Source organism: Phasianus colchicus, unplaced genomic scaffold (genome assembly GCF_987193195.1).
Source record: "Phasianus colchicus unplaced genomic scaffold, bPhaCol1.hap1.1 HAP1_SCAFFOLD_95, whole genome shotgun sequence".
Taxonomy (NCBI): domain Eukaryota; kingdom Metazoa; phylum Chordata; class Aves; order Galliformes; family Phasianidae; genus Phasianus; species Phasianus colchicus.
Genome location: NW_028325265.1, coordinates 64,151 through 78,199, shown reverse-complemented (window position 1 = coordinate 78,199; position 14,049 = coordinate 64,151). Strand labels below are relative to the sequence as shown.

Here is a 14,049-nt window from a genome sequence, read left to right as displayed (position 1 = left end):
CGGGGCTCAGCTCTTCCCACACTCCACCATTCCTGCAAGATTGCTTTCTCTCATTCACTGCCTTCCTTTGCTTTCCTTTGCCCTGCTACCCTTAGCTTCCCTACTTGCTTTCTCCACATTTACGTGCACCGCTTTGTACTTCTGAGTCTCTTCTTTGCCTCTTCTTTCTCTATTTTCCCTTCAACCCTCCCCTCCCCCCTCCCTCCCATTTTTCCCTTCCTCCCCTCCCCTCTCTCCTCTCCCCCCTCCTTCCCTTCCCCTCCCCTCCCGTACCCCCCCTTTTCTCCCTTTCCCCTCCCCTTCCCCCTCGCCTTATGGCAAACTCACCTTTCCTGCTCTTCACTCCCTCCTTCTTCATTCTCCTGCCTTTTGCTGCTACTCTCGCCTTGCTTTCCCTTGCTGTGCTCTGCTTTGCTTTCTCTACATTTTGGCCATCCAGTCTTTTCTCAGCTGTTATTCTTGACTGTTTACTTGGCTTTTTTCTTCTTTTCTCATTTCTTTTTTTTCTGACCTTTTTGGGCTTTTTTCTTTTTCTTCTTTTTTTATGCTTTCGTTTCTTTTTTCATTTCATTGCACTTGTTTTTTTTTTTTTCTCTTTTCCTTTTTTTTTTTGTTTTCATCTATTTTTTCTCATTTTCATCTTGGTTTTCTTTTTTCATTTTCACTCTTTTTTTCTTTTTTTTTATTCTTTTTTTCTTTTTTTTTCATTGCACTTTTCTTTTTTATTTCATTTTTCTCTCTCTTTTCTCATTTTTTTCTATTTTCATTTTTTCTTTTTCATCTTGGTTTTCTCTTTTTGTTTTCCATTTTTTTTTTCTTTTTTCCTTTTTTATTTTTTTCCTTTATTACTCTTTCTTTTCCCTTTCTCTTTTTTCTTTCACCTTTTTTTCTTGTTTTTCATTTTTCTTTTTTTTTTTTTTTTTTTTTTTTATAATCATAGGTACTCCTGAAACCCCCTTTAAGCCCTCCCTACCCTCCCCATTCTTTCTTTTCACCCTCACCTCCCCCCTTGCCCTATCCTACCATTCCCTTGCCTGCTCTTCTTACCTGCGCTGCTGTCCCTTCCTTTACCTACCTGAGCTGCTTGTTCCAAAAATTACCTAGCTGACCTGCTTGCCCCTCGCTTTCCTAGCTGAGCTGCTGGCCCCTCTCATTCCCTACCTGAGCTGCTTCCCCATAACTTACCTAGCTGAGCTCCTTGCCCCTCGCTACGTACTTGAGCAGATGTTTGCTCACTTGGCTTCCTTACTGGTTGTCCCCTCACTTACCTACCTCACCTGCTATCCACTCACTTTCCCAGCTTAGCTGCTGTCCCCTCCCTTCCCTACCTGAGCTGCATGCCCTTCCTTTTCCCTACCTGAGCTGCTGTCCCCTCCCTTCCCTACCTGAGCTGCATGCCCTTCCTTTTCCCTACCTGAGCTGCTTGCCCCTCGCCTCCTTTTTCTTGGTGCTCTTGCCTTTTCCTGCTACTCACTCCCAATCTCAACACTTGCCTGCTCTGCTTGCTGCTCTGACAAGTGCCTCTTAACTCTGCTCGCAGCTTCTCTCCTTCTGCATGCCCTTCTCTATTCCCTTCTCGTGCCCTTCAGGCTTCTGCTCCCCTTGCTGAGCAAGCCCATGCCCGGTAGCTCCCCTTCAACCTCCTCCGCCCTTTGCCTTTCTCCACATAGATGCTTGCTTCTGGCCAGCACTCCTGCCCGCAGCCTAGCCCACAGCCCGCATCCCTTGGGGAGACAGCAAGGTGGCCTGGAGCTACCCACACCTCCTCCCGGGCACGGCTTCTCAGCTTTGCTTCAAGCCCACAAAAAGCCCCAAGGAGCTCCTCTTACCTTTGGGCTCAGCTTCTTCTCCTGCCGTGCAGCTCCTGTGCCAGGCCGGGGCTCAGCTCTTCCCACACTCCACCATTCCTGCAAGATTGCTTTCTCTCATTCACTGCCTTCCTTTGCTTTCCTTTGCCCTGCTACCCTTACCTTCCCTACTTGCTTCCTCTACATTTACGTGCACCGCTTTGTACTTCTGAGTCTCTTCTTTGCCTCTTCTTTCTCTATTTTCCCTTCAACCCTCCCCTCCCCCCTCCCTCCCATTTTTCCCTTCCTGCCCTCCCCTCTCTCCTCTCCCCCCCTCCTTCCCTTCCCCTCCCCTCCCCTCCCGTACCCCCCCTTTTCTCCCTTTCCCCTCCCCTTCCCCCTTGCCTTATGGCAAACTCACCTTTCCTGCTCTTCACTCCCTCCTTCTTCATTCTCCTGCCTTTTGCTGCTACTCTCGCCTTGCTTTCCCTTGCTGTGCTCTGCTTTGCTTTCTCTACATTTTGGCCATCCAGTCTTTTCTCAGCTGTTATTCTTGACTGTTTACTTGGCTTTTTTCTTCTTTTCTCATTTCTTTTTTTTCTGACCTTTTTGGGCTTTTTTCTTTTTCTTCTTTTTTTATGCTTTCGTTTCTTTTTTCATTTCATTGCACTTGTTCTTTTTTTTTTTTCTCTTTTCCTTTTTTTTTTGTTTTCATCTATTTTTTCTCATTTTCATCTTGGTTTTCTTTTTTCATTTTCACTCTTTTTTTCTTTTTTTTTATTCTTTTTTTCTTTTTGTTCATTGCACTTTTCTTTTTTATTTCATTTTTCTCTCTCTTTTCTCATTTTTTTCTATTTTCATTTTTTCTTTTTCATCTTGGTTTTCTCTTTTTGTTTTCCATTTTTTTTTTCTTTTTTCCTTTTTTATTTTTTTCCTTTATTACTCTTTTTTTTCCCTTTCTCTTTTTTCTTTCATTTTTTTTTCTTGTTTTTCATTTTTCTTTTTTTTTTTTTTTTTTTTTTATAATCATAGGTACTCCTGAAACCCCCTTTAAGCCCTCCCTACCCTCCCCATTCTTTCTTTTCACCCTCACCTCCCCCCTTGCCCTATCCTACCATTCCCTTGCCTGCTCTTCTTACCTGCGCTGCTGTCCCTTCCTTTACCTACCTGAGCTGCTTGTTCCAAAAATTACCTAGCTGACCTGCTTGCCCCTCGCTTTCCTAGCTGAGCTGCTGGCCCCTCTCATTCCCTACCTGAGCTGCTTCCCCCTAACTTACCTAGCTGAGCTCCTTGCCCCTTGCTACGTACTTGAGCAGATGTTTGCTCACTTGGCTTCCTTACTGGTTGTCCCCTCACTTACCTACCTCACCTGCTATCCACTCACTTTCCCAGCTGAGCTGCTGTCCCCTCCCTTCCCTACCTGAGCTGCATGCCCTTCCTTTTCCCTACCTGAGCTGCTGTCCCCTCCCTTCCCTACCTGAGCTGCATGCCCTTCCTTTTCCCTACCTGAGCTGCTTGCCCCTCGCCTCCTTTTTCTTGGTGCTCTTGCCTTTTCCTGCTACTCACTCCCAATCTCAACACTTGCCTGCTCTGCTTGCTGCTCTGACAAGTGCCTCTTAACTCTGCTCGCAGCTTCTCTCCTTCTGCATGCCCTTCTCTATTCCCTTCTCGTGCCCTTCAGGCTTCTGCTCCCCTTGCTGAGCAAGCCCATGCCCGGTAGCTCCCCTTCAACCTCCTCCGCCCTTTGCCTTTCTCCACACAGATGCTTGCTTCTGGCCAGCACTCCTGCCCGCTGCCTAGCCCACAGCCCGCATCCCTTGGGGAGACAGCAAGGTGGCCTGGAGCTACCCACACCTCCTCCCGGGCACGGCTTCTCAGCTTTGCTTCAAGCCCACAAAAAGCCCCAAGGAGCTCCTCTTACCTTTGGGCTCAGCTTCTTCTCCTGCCGTGCAGCTCCTGTGCCAGGCCGGGGCTCAGCTCTTCCCACACTCCACCATTCCTGCAAGATTGCTTTCTCTCATTCACTGCCTTCCTTTGCTTTCCTTTGCCCTGCTACCCTTAGCTTCCCTACTTGCTTTCTCCACATTTACGTGCACCGCTTTGTACTTCTGAGTCTCTTCTTTGCCTCTTCTTTCTCTATTTTCCCTTCAACCCTCCCCTCCCCCCTCCCTCCCATTTTTCCCTTCCTCCCCTCCCCTCTCTCCTCTCCCCCCCTCCTTCCCTTCCCCTCCCCTCCCGTACCCCCCCTTTTCTCCCTTTCCCCTCCCCTTCCCCCTCGCCTTATGGCAAACTCACCTTTCCTGCTCTTCACTCCCTCCTTCTTCATTCTCCTGCCTTTTGCTGCTACTCTCGCCTTGCTTTCCCTTGCTGTGCTCTGCTTTGCTTTCTCTACATTTTGGCCATCCAGTCTTTTCTCAGCTGTTATTCTTGACTGTTTACTTGGCTTTTTTCTTCTTTTCTCATTTCTTTTTTTTCTGACCTTTTTGGGCTTTTTTCTTTTTCTTCTTTTTTTATGCTTTCGTTTCTTTTTTCATTTCATTGCACTTGTTCTTTTTTTTTTTTTCCTCTTTTCCTTTTTTTTTTTGTTTTCATCTATTTTTTCTCATTTTCATCTTGGTTTTCTTTTTTCATTTTCACTCTTTTTTTCTTTTTTTTATTCTTTTTTTCTTTTTTTTTCATTGCACTTTTCTTTTTTATTTCATTTTTCTCTCTTTTCTCATTTTTTTCTATTTTCATTTTTTCTTTTTCATCTTGGTTTTCTCTTTTTGTTTTCCATTTTTTTTTTCTTTTTTCCTTTTTTATTTTTTTCCTTTATTACTCTTTTTTTTCCCTTTCTCTTTTTTCTTTCACCTTTTTTTCTTGTTTTTCATTTTTCTTTTTTTTTTTTTTTTTTTTTTTATAATCATAGGTACTCCTGAAACCCCCTTTAAGCCCTCCCTACCCTCCCCATTCTTTCTTTTCACCCTCACCTCCCCCCTTGCCCTATCCTACCATTCCCTTGCCTGCTCTTCTTACCTGCGCTGCTGTCCCTTCCTTTACCTACCTGAGCTGCTTGTTCCAAAAATTACCTAGCTGACCTGCTTGCCCCTCGCTTTCCTAGCTGAGCTGCTGGCCCCTCTCATTCCCTACCTGAGCTGCTTCCCCCTAACTTACCTAGCTGAGCTCCTTGCCCCTCGCTACGTACTTGAGCAGATGTTTGCTCACTTGGCTTCCTTACTGGTTGTCCCCTCACTTACCTACCTCACCTGCTATCCACTCACTTTCCCAGCTTAGCTGCTGTCCCCTCCCTTCCCTACCTGAGCTGCATGCCCTTCCTTTTCCCTAGCTGAGCTGCATGCCCTTCCTTTTCCCTAGCTGAGCTGCATGCCCTTCCTTTTCCCTAGCTGAGCTGCATGCCCTTCCTTTTCCCTAGCTGAGCTGCATGCCCTTCCTTTTCCCTAGCTGAGCTGCATGCCCTTCCTTTTCCCTAGCTGAGCTGCATGCCCTTCCTTTTCCCTAGCTGAGCTGCATGCCCTTCCTTTTCCCTAGCTGAGCTGCATGCCCTTCCTTTTCCCTAGCTGAGCTGCATGCCCTTCCTTTTCCCTAGCTGAGCTGCATGCCCTTCCTTTTCCCTAGCTGAGCTGCATGCCCTTCCTTTTCCCTAGCTGAGCTGCATGCCCTTCCTTTTCCCTAGCTGAGCTGCATGCCCTTCCTTTTCCCTAGCTGAGCTGCATGCCCTTCCTTTTCCCTAGCTGAGCTGCATGCCCTTCCTTTTCCCTAGCTGAGCTGCATGCCCTTCCTTTTCCCTAGCTGAGCTGCATGCCCTTCCTTTTCCCTAGCTGAGCTGCATGCCCTTCCTTTTCCCTAGCTGAGCTGCATGCCCTTCCTTTTCCCTAGCTGAGCTGCATGCCCTTCCTTTTCCCTACCTGAGCTGCATGCCCTTCCTTTTCCCTACCTGAGCTGCATGCCCTTCCTTTTCCCTACCTGAGCTGCATGCCCTTCCTTTTCCCTACCTGAGCTGCATGCCCTTCCTTTTCCCTACCTGAGCTGCATGCCCTTCCTTTTCCCTACCTGAGCTGCATGCCCTTCCTTTTCCCTTCCTGAGCTGCATGCCCTTCCTTTTCCCTACCTGAGCTGCTGTCCCCTCCCTTCCCTACCTGAGCTGCATGCCCTTCCTTTTCCCTACCTGAGCTGCTTGCCCCTCGCCTCCTTTTTCTTGGTGCTCTTGCCTTTTCCTGCTACTCACTCCCAATCTCAACACTTGCCTGCTCTGCTTGCTGCTCTGACAAGTGCCTCTTAACTCTGCTCGCAGCTTCTCTCCTTCTGCATGCCCTTCTCTATTCCCTTCTCGTGCCCTTCAGGCTTCTGCTCCCCTTGCTGAGCAAGCCCATGCCCGGTAGCTCCCCTTCAACCTCCTCCGCCCTTTGCCTTTCTCCACACAGATGCTTGCTTCTGGCCAGCACTCCTGCCCGCAGCCTAGCCCACAGCCCGCATCTCTTGGGGAGACAGCAAGGTGGCCTGGAGCTACCCACACCTCCTCCCGTTGAGATTCTCCCTCTTTATCCCCCTCAGCTTGCCTCTATCTGTGCCTCCTACTGGGTCTTCTCTCTCACATTCCCGTCTAGTGCCCGGTGTCACCCCACATTACCCTCTATTTCCCTGTGCTCCCGCAAGCCCCCTATTGTCTCTTTGCAGCCTTTTATAACCTTACACCTCTCTACTTCCCCCCCAATCCCACCCACAGACCCCTGTCATGCCTGTTTCTCTATACCACGCCTACGGCCCTCCCACTGCCCCCTGTAGCCCCACATCCCCTTCTATCCCACCTCCATTCCCCCTACAGCCACTCATAGAGCCACAGTTTCTTAGGTCCTCCCCCAGCCCCCTATATCCCTCCCCGTAGCTCTCCCCAGCCCCTCCCGGCCCCCAGTGCTCCCTATAGCACCGTGTCCCCCCGTTTCCCCCTCACAGCCCTCTGCTGCCCTAAATCCCTTTGTACCCACCCCTATCGCCCCATGTACCCCGATACCACAGCCGCTGCAGCCCCGCCTGCCTCCCTATCCCCCCCCCGCCTTCCCAGCCCCTCACCCCACCAGGCTTCCTCCCCTGTCCCGGCGCCGCTCTCCGTCCCTCCCGGCTCCGACTCTGCTGTGCTCAGCACCGCTCCCGTCGTGCCGCGGTTCCGTCTAGGTGCTGCCCGGACAGCTCCGGCGCGCAGCGGCGGTGCGGGGCGGCCAGGGCTGCGGGAGCGCCGCCGCCTGAGTGGAGAAGAGCTCTAGGCCGGCTGCCAACGGCCGTTCCCGCGCTCCGCGCCTCAGCCAATCGGAGCCGGCGCCGCTGCCGCTGACCAACGAGAGCCCGGGGGCGGAACGGATCGGCACGTGTCCAACGAGAGCCCGGGGGCGGGACGGACCGGCACCTGACCAATGACAGCCCGGGGCTGGGACGGTCCGGCACCTGCCCAATGAGAGCCCGCGGGCGGTGCGGCGTTGCGCTGCGCTGTTGGTGGGAGGAGCGCGGCAGGGGGCGGGCCGTGGGTGGGGCCTCGGGGTGCGCCCTACTGCTATAGGGGGTGCGAGATGGGAATGGGATTTACAGGTGGGAGGTGGGGCTTGGATGTGGGGTTGGGATATGAGGTTTGGAACTGGGCTTGGGAGCTGGGGTTGGGATGTTGGATGTGCATTGGGATGTGAAATGTAGGGTTGGGGTGTGGGGATATGGATATGGGGTGGATATGGAATGGGAGATAGGAAAATGGAATATATATGGGATGGGCTTGGGATGGACATGGGACCAACACTGAAGAAGGTGGGATGGATTGGGGATGAAATATGGACACGGGATGGGATTGGGATGATAGTGGCATGGGATAAGTAGATGGAATGGACATGGGATGCATGTGGGGATAAGGATTCGGAATGGCTATGGATATAGGGTTAGGGATGGGGATAGGATGTGGGGGTATGGATATGGGATGGGTTTGAGATGGCTGTGGGGTGGATATGATGGATATGGGATGGGATAACGTTGTGGGATACGGACGAGGGATGGCTACGAGATGGAGCTGTAGTGGTTATGGGGCCATAGGGGCGATGGGGCCAGGATGCTGCAGTCACCTCTGTCCCCAGAGTTCATCCCCAGTGTGATACATGGAGCCCCACAGCCGCTCCTCTGCCCTTTATCACTTACATGGGGAGGACATCCCCCAACCTCCATTATCAAAAATAAACCTTAATTAGAAAAGTGAGGGGTGTCAACCCCGCCCCATGGGAACAATGTTTTCTGTGGGGGAGGGCACAGATGGCGTCTCCAGAGGGCTGTCCCAAACTCTGGGGGGTGTTCACAACTCTAGGATATGACACCACCAGGGTGCCATGAAGGTGTCCCAAGCTTTGGGGTGTGACACAGGGATGTCCCCAATTTTGGTGGTGTGACATTGTCATGTGGTGTTCCCACTTCCCTGGGAAGTCCTCCAGGTGGTCACGGTGTCCCCAGCTTCGGCTCAATGTCCCCAGGGTTTTTTTTGTCCCCTCTGCATGACGGTGACACCCGGCGCCAGCTGCCAGGAGTGACGCCCAACGGTGATGACACCGCATCACGGCTGTGCCACGCTGGTGTCACACAGTCCCCTCTGGTGGTGGCACAGAGTTCACCACCGTGCATGTCCCCGTCCTCATGACAGACGATGGTGACAGCACCAGAGGTTTCCGGTGTCACCGGGTCCTGCGGTAGGCAGGTCTGGAGGGGTGACAAACAACAGTGAGAGGCTCAGTGACAGCACGGTGACAACGTAGTGCCGCCTGTGCCTGCCCCCATGTGATGGTCAGAGTACAGGGAATGGTGTCACCCGATAGATGGTGGCACACAAGTGATGGTGACACCAGATGACGGTAACAACAGTGACAGCCAGGGATGGGGACACTGCGTCACGGCTGTTCCACATCGAGGTTACCCTGTGTCACGGCGTCACCTGAAGACAGTGACATTCAGTGACACCCAATGGCATCCAGTGAAGGTGGCACCCAACAATGGTGACACCACCGACCCCATGTCACACCTGCACCAGACCCCACGTGTCCCCCGACTGTCCCCAGCCCCCCTCCCTGTACTCCTCCTCGTCACCTCTTCAATGAGGATGTCACCGTGCTGCAGTTGTGCCACCATGGCAGGGGGGACAGCTTGGGACAGTCACGGACAGCCAGGGTGACAGCGTCCAGGAGCTGTAGGACGCTGATGGGGCTCTCGATGGGGCTCACTATGTTTAATGATTTAATTCGGGCTGGGGTCCAATTTGCTAAGATTGACCGCCAGCCCAACCATGTTCTTCTCCAGCTTTGGAGACAGCTAAAGGACAACCAAAAATTTCAGACCTACCCTAAGAAACCAAGGGTAAGGGTTACAGAGAGAATGCCAACAACAACATGGAACTTAGAAGATTTCATTGTTGCTAATAGAAAAAAAAAGCCGCCTCAGGTGTCTCGGGCTACAATGCCTGAGGCACTGGAAGCAAAAGAATTGGCCATAGCTCAATTCATGGCGTGACGAGGGATGTTAGTCCCCCTAGGGCCTCCAGATAGGACCAGAGGCCCTGTGTAGAATTAAGGATTTATTGGTCCCCAAAAAACATTCAGAGAGTTATGGCATTGGTGGACACTGGAGCAGAAACATCAATTATCTACAAAGATCCAACCAAATTTGGTGGAGACAGAGTGATGATTGGTGGCTTTGGGGGACAGACTATTCCTGTCACCCAAACATGGTTGAATCTGAGGGTGGGGCGTCTCCCACCCCGGGAGTGTAAGGTGTGTATTGCCCCAGTGCAGGAATACATCTTGGGCATAGATATTCTATGGGGTCTGGCTCTCCAGACAACTGTGGGAGAGTTCAGACTTGGACAGAGATGTATCCGTACCCGGGCAGTGCAGGCAATATTAAGAGGCCATGTGAAACATGGGCCTATTTGCCTGCCGAAACCGCGCCGGATTACTGATGTAAGGCAGTACAGACTCCGGGTGGGCAAGATGAAATATGGGGAACGGTGCAGGAATTAGAAAAAGTGGGCATTGTAAGACCTGCACACAGCCCATATAATTCCCCCACACGGCCAGTGCGAAAGTCGGATGGCACGTGGAGAATGACAGTGGATTACAGAGAGTTAAATAAGGTCACGCCGCCTGTTCATGCGGCCATAACCAACATTGCCTCCCTAATGGAGCTGTAGGACGCGGATGGGGCTCTCAAGGTACGTTGGTACGGCCCCAGGTTCCACGGTTACGGTGACAGTGAGAACTTTGGGGACAAGTGGTTGTCCGGTGTCACCCGGTGGCCCTGGGGGGACTGTTTCCGTGGGGCTTTGCACAGGGATTGGTGGGAACCATCCATTTCTGAAAGGAAGTGGCAAAAAATATACAAGAAAAGTGACATAGTATTGATTTTAATGGAAACAGACATTATTGGGGGCGATCCCACGGGGACAAAGAAGAGCGAGAATGTGTCACTATGTGAGGTTGTCCTCAAAATCCCCATTAGAGACCTCTGGAGGACTCCAGGAACGCCTGGGGACCCCAAGACACCCATGGGACATCTCCAGACCCTTCCAGAAGACAATAGGACCCTCTGAACCCACCTGAGGACCCCCCCACATTCCACAGGATCATTCTGGGACGTCTGCAGACCCTTCTGGATGAATCCAAGGACCCCCTGGATCAATTTGAAAACCCCCTGCACCCTCCAAGTCCTCTCTGGGACATCCCCAGAGATGTCTCTGATGACGGGATGACTCCAGGACCACTCAGACCCACATGAGAACTCTCTGGACCCTACCAGACTCTACTGGGACATCTCCAAATCATCCCAGTGGCTCCTCGGAGCTCCTGGACCCATCCTGGGAGCTTCCAGATCCTTCCAGGGACCCCCAGGACCATTCTTGGGACCCCCTGGACACCCCAGGATCTCTCTGGGACATCTCCAGATCCTTCTGTATGAATCCAAGGACACCTTGGATCCACCTGGGGACCAACTGGATGCCCCAAACCCCTCTACAACATCTCCAGATTCTTCTGCATGCCTCCAGGGGTATATAGGGGGGGGGCTCGTGGGGAATCTATGGGCGGAAAGGTGTGAGTGGGGCTTCTGTGAGGTGGAAAGAGGGTCTGGAGGTGGAGAAAGGTTGGAAGGGGAAACTGAGGGATTGTGGAGGGCTTCTGTGGCGTGGAAAGGGGCTCTGAGGATGGAGAGAGGGGGTTGTGAGGGGGAAAAGAGCAGAACGAGGCTTCTGTGAGTGAAAAGGGGGCCTGGGGATGGAGGGGTACATTGTGGAGGGGAACTTGAGGGGTGGAAAGGGGGCTTCTGTAGGGCAGAAAGGGGGGTCTGGGAGTGGAGGGGGGGTTGTGTGGGGGAAAAAAGGGTGAGTTGGGTCTCTGCTGGGAGGAAAAGGGGTCTAGGAATGGAGAAGGGGTGGCAGAGGAAATCTGGAGGGTTGTGGGGGGCTTCTATGGGGTGGAAGGGGAGTCTGGGGGACACCTTAGGGAAGTATTGGGGGGGAGAAGAGTGGGATGTCTATGGGGTGGAAAAAGAGTCTGGGGGGAAACTTAGTGGCTTGTGTGGGGGAAAGGGGTGAACAGAGTTTCTACAAGGCAGGAAGAGCATCTGGGGGTGGAGGGAGGGGTGGGAGGGAAGAGCCAGGGGTTGTGCGAGGCTTCTATGGGGTCTGGCTGAGGGAAATTGGAGGTCAAAATGAGGAACTGACTCCAGGGGTCAGGGAGGAGCGCACAGGGGGTTACAGGGACCTCTAGGGGTCAGAAAAAAGGGGCCAGGAGGTGGGAGGAGAAGGGAGGACACGGGACCCTGGGGGTCAAATAGAGGGGAATGGGGGGTGGTAGGAGACTCTGGGGATCAGAATGGGGGAATTGGAGTGGGGGCACTCGGGGGGAGGAGAGGGGGTTCGGGGGTCAGATAGAGGAGACTGGGAAAGGGGGGGACTCTAGGGGACAGAATGGGGAGAGCGGTGGGGGGGTGGGGGGACACCAGGGATCAGAACGGGGGACTGGGGAGGGATGAGGGATCGGGGGGGGGACCCTGGGGATCAGAATGGGGGAGGCACAGAGGGGAGGGGTGGAAGAGGACTACGGCGATCAGAACGGGGGGACTGGAGGGGAGGGAGACCGGGGGGAGGGTGTAACCCCGGGGGGCACACAGAGGGACTGGGGGGTGCGGGCGATCAGCGGCAGGGGGAGAGGGGGGGAGGGCAGCGAAAGACACGGGGTGGGGGAGGCGGCGAGACGCAGGGCAGCCGCCCCCGCCGAGGGAAGCCCCGAGCACCACGGAGACCCCGCGGGGCCGAGACAGAGCGGCACGCAGCCCCCCCGCCGCCTTCACCCCGGCCCCCGCCCCGGCGCCCCCCGAACACCCACCTGTAGGAGCCGAGGCGGCGCCCGGAGCCCCGAGGCGCCCCGCACCGCTTCCGCACGGCCGCCTCCTCGGGTCGCGGCGTGATGACGTCACTCGGCGGGGACGGCGCGGCGCCGTAGCGACGGACCGGCGCTGAGGCGCTGAGGCGCCGTCGCCGTGGCGACGCCGTCGAACGGTACCGCTCCTGCGGGAGCCGCGCTGAGACGTGCCGCGTCTCCGGCTTCCCCAGAATCGCTTTCTCCAGGCCGATTCCGAGCTGCTGGCGCTTCTTGAAAGCCGAGCGCGCATCTCTGCCCGGTTTTCTCACGGCTCCTGCGGCGGCATCTCTGGCCACTTTCTCCTCCAAGGAAGAACCGAGCGGTGGCCCGGCCGGGCTCGGTGCGTGGGATGTGAGAAGGGCACAGCCCGGAGCAGGACCTGAAGAACGAGCTCAGCTCACCGCTGGCACGTGTTCTGTAGTCCCCCGGGTCCTGCAGAGCTGCGCTGGACTCGCTGAGCAGCACGGCGTGGTGCGGGGATGTAGGAGAACACAGGTGCTCGGTAGACTTGCTGGGGCAGGGAGCTCTCACTGATGCTAAACTCGCTGAAACGAAGTGACTCGTTCAGGACACGTGCCTGAAACATATGCTGGTTCTCTAGGCAGAGCTGCCGGACAGACCTGTCAGCACTGGGAATTAAGCACGGCAGTGAGATGAAGCCAATGATGCGTTCATGTAAGAGCAAGAGGTGCTTTGGAATGCCTTTATGGCTGCACAGCTCCTCGGGAAGCAGTTACACCTGCCAGCTTAATAAGAGCTGTCCCGTGGATGCTGTACAGCTGTGGAGCCTTTGCCCACCTGCACTGCATCTTTTAGATGTATCATTGAGAGGAATTGAACCAGCAAGGGCTTCAGGGCTGAGCTCTAAGAATGGAAACTCCCTCAACTTTTGAAAGAGACTGGGTTCCTAAGGTCTTAAGACCTGGAGCTGGCAGGGCACACCCCTCTTGTGCCTTTCCCCCGACTGGTTTTTGGGAGACAGCAAATGGACACCCCTACAAGAAGTCTCAGGGTGTTTCCTTCTGACACTCTTATTATGGAAGTAAGAATACATTCCTGGCTCCATTTTGCTCTTGTGTCAGAAGGCAGAGATTTAAGCTACCTAAAGTCACTTTTCCACAAACGTTCCCACAGAAAGAAGCATCCAACATCTCTCTGTAGCTACGGAGACCCTGACTTCTCAACTCTTTCCAGGTATGTTTTACTGTCTCTTTCCAAATTTAGAAACGGCAGCTGTGCAGAAAAACATGCCACAGATCCTGAAGTGTGGGCCAGCGGGGAGTTTTACCCCGTCTCCTCCCTGATGTCAATCTGAAGTGATCTCCTTTAGTCCTCAGTATAACAAACGCATCCTGTGACCGTGCTTGAAGACAGTCTCCCTTGAGCATTTTAGCTGAGCTTGGTTAGCGCTCTTAAAACAAGCTGTGCAAGTGCTGCTTTTCTCCCCACTGTGAGGGATTGCTGTCAGGAGCCAACCAGTTATGCCAGGCACATCCAGCAAGGAGCTGCTGTGGCACGATGGGCGCGTGGAGCGGCTGTCTTCCAACCTATCCTCTGCAGCAGTTAGCATTCTGCGGGTTACTCTTCCCCAGTTTGCAGAACGAGTATCAGAAGTTGATGCTCTTTTGTGAAAGAGTAAATGTGGGTTGAAAAAAAGGCAGTGTGACATTCCTGACTGCAGATGGAACAACAGCACAGATGCTGCCAGCCCCGCAGTAAAAGCTGGACTTGTTAATGAAGCAGCTTATCCATCTGTGTCGGGCTGTGGTAAAACTCACCCGCTGGCCCACCTGGACCTTTGCCCACCTGCACTGCATCTTTTAGATGCATCATTG

General features: G+C 53.3%; 1 pseudogene; it reads right to left on the bottom strand.

Annotated features, from left to right (window-relative positions):
- Positions 1-5,600: 5,600 nt before the first annotated feature.
- Positions 5,601-13,784, bottom strand: LOC149911533 (uncharacterized; annotated as a pseudogene).
- Between the last annotated feature and the right edge of the window lie 265 nt (positions 13,785-14,049).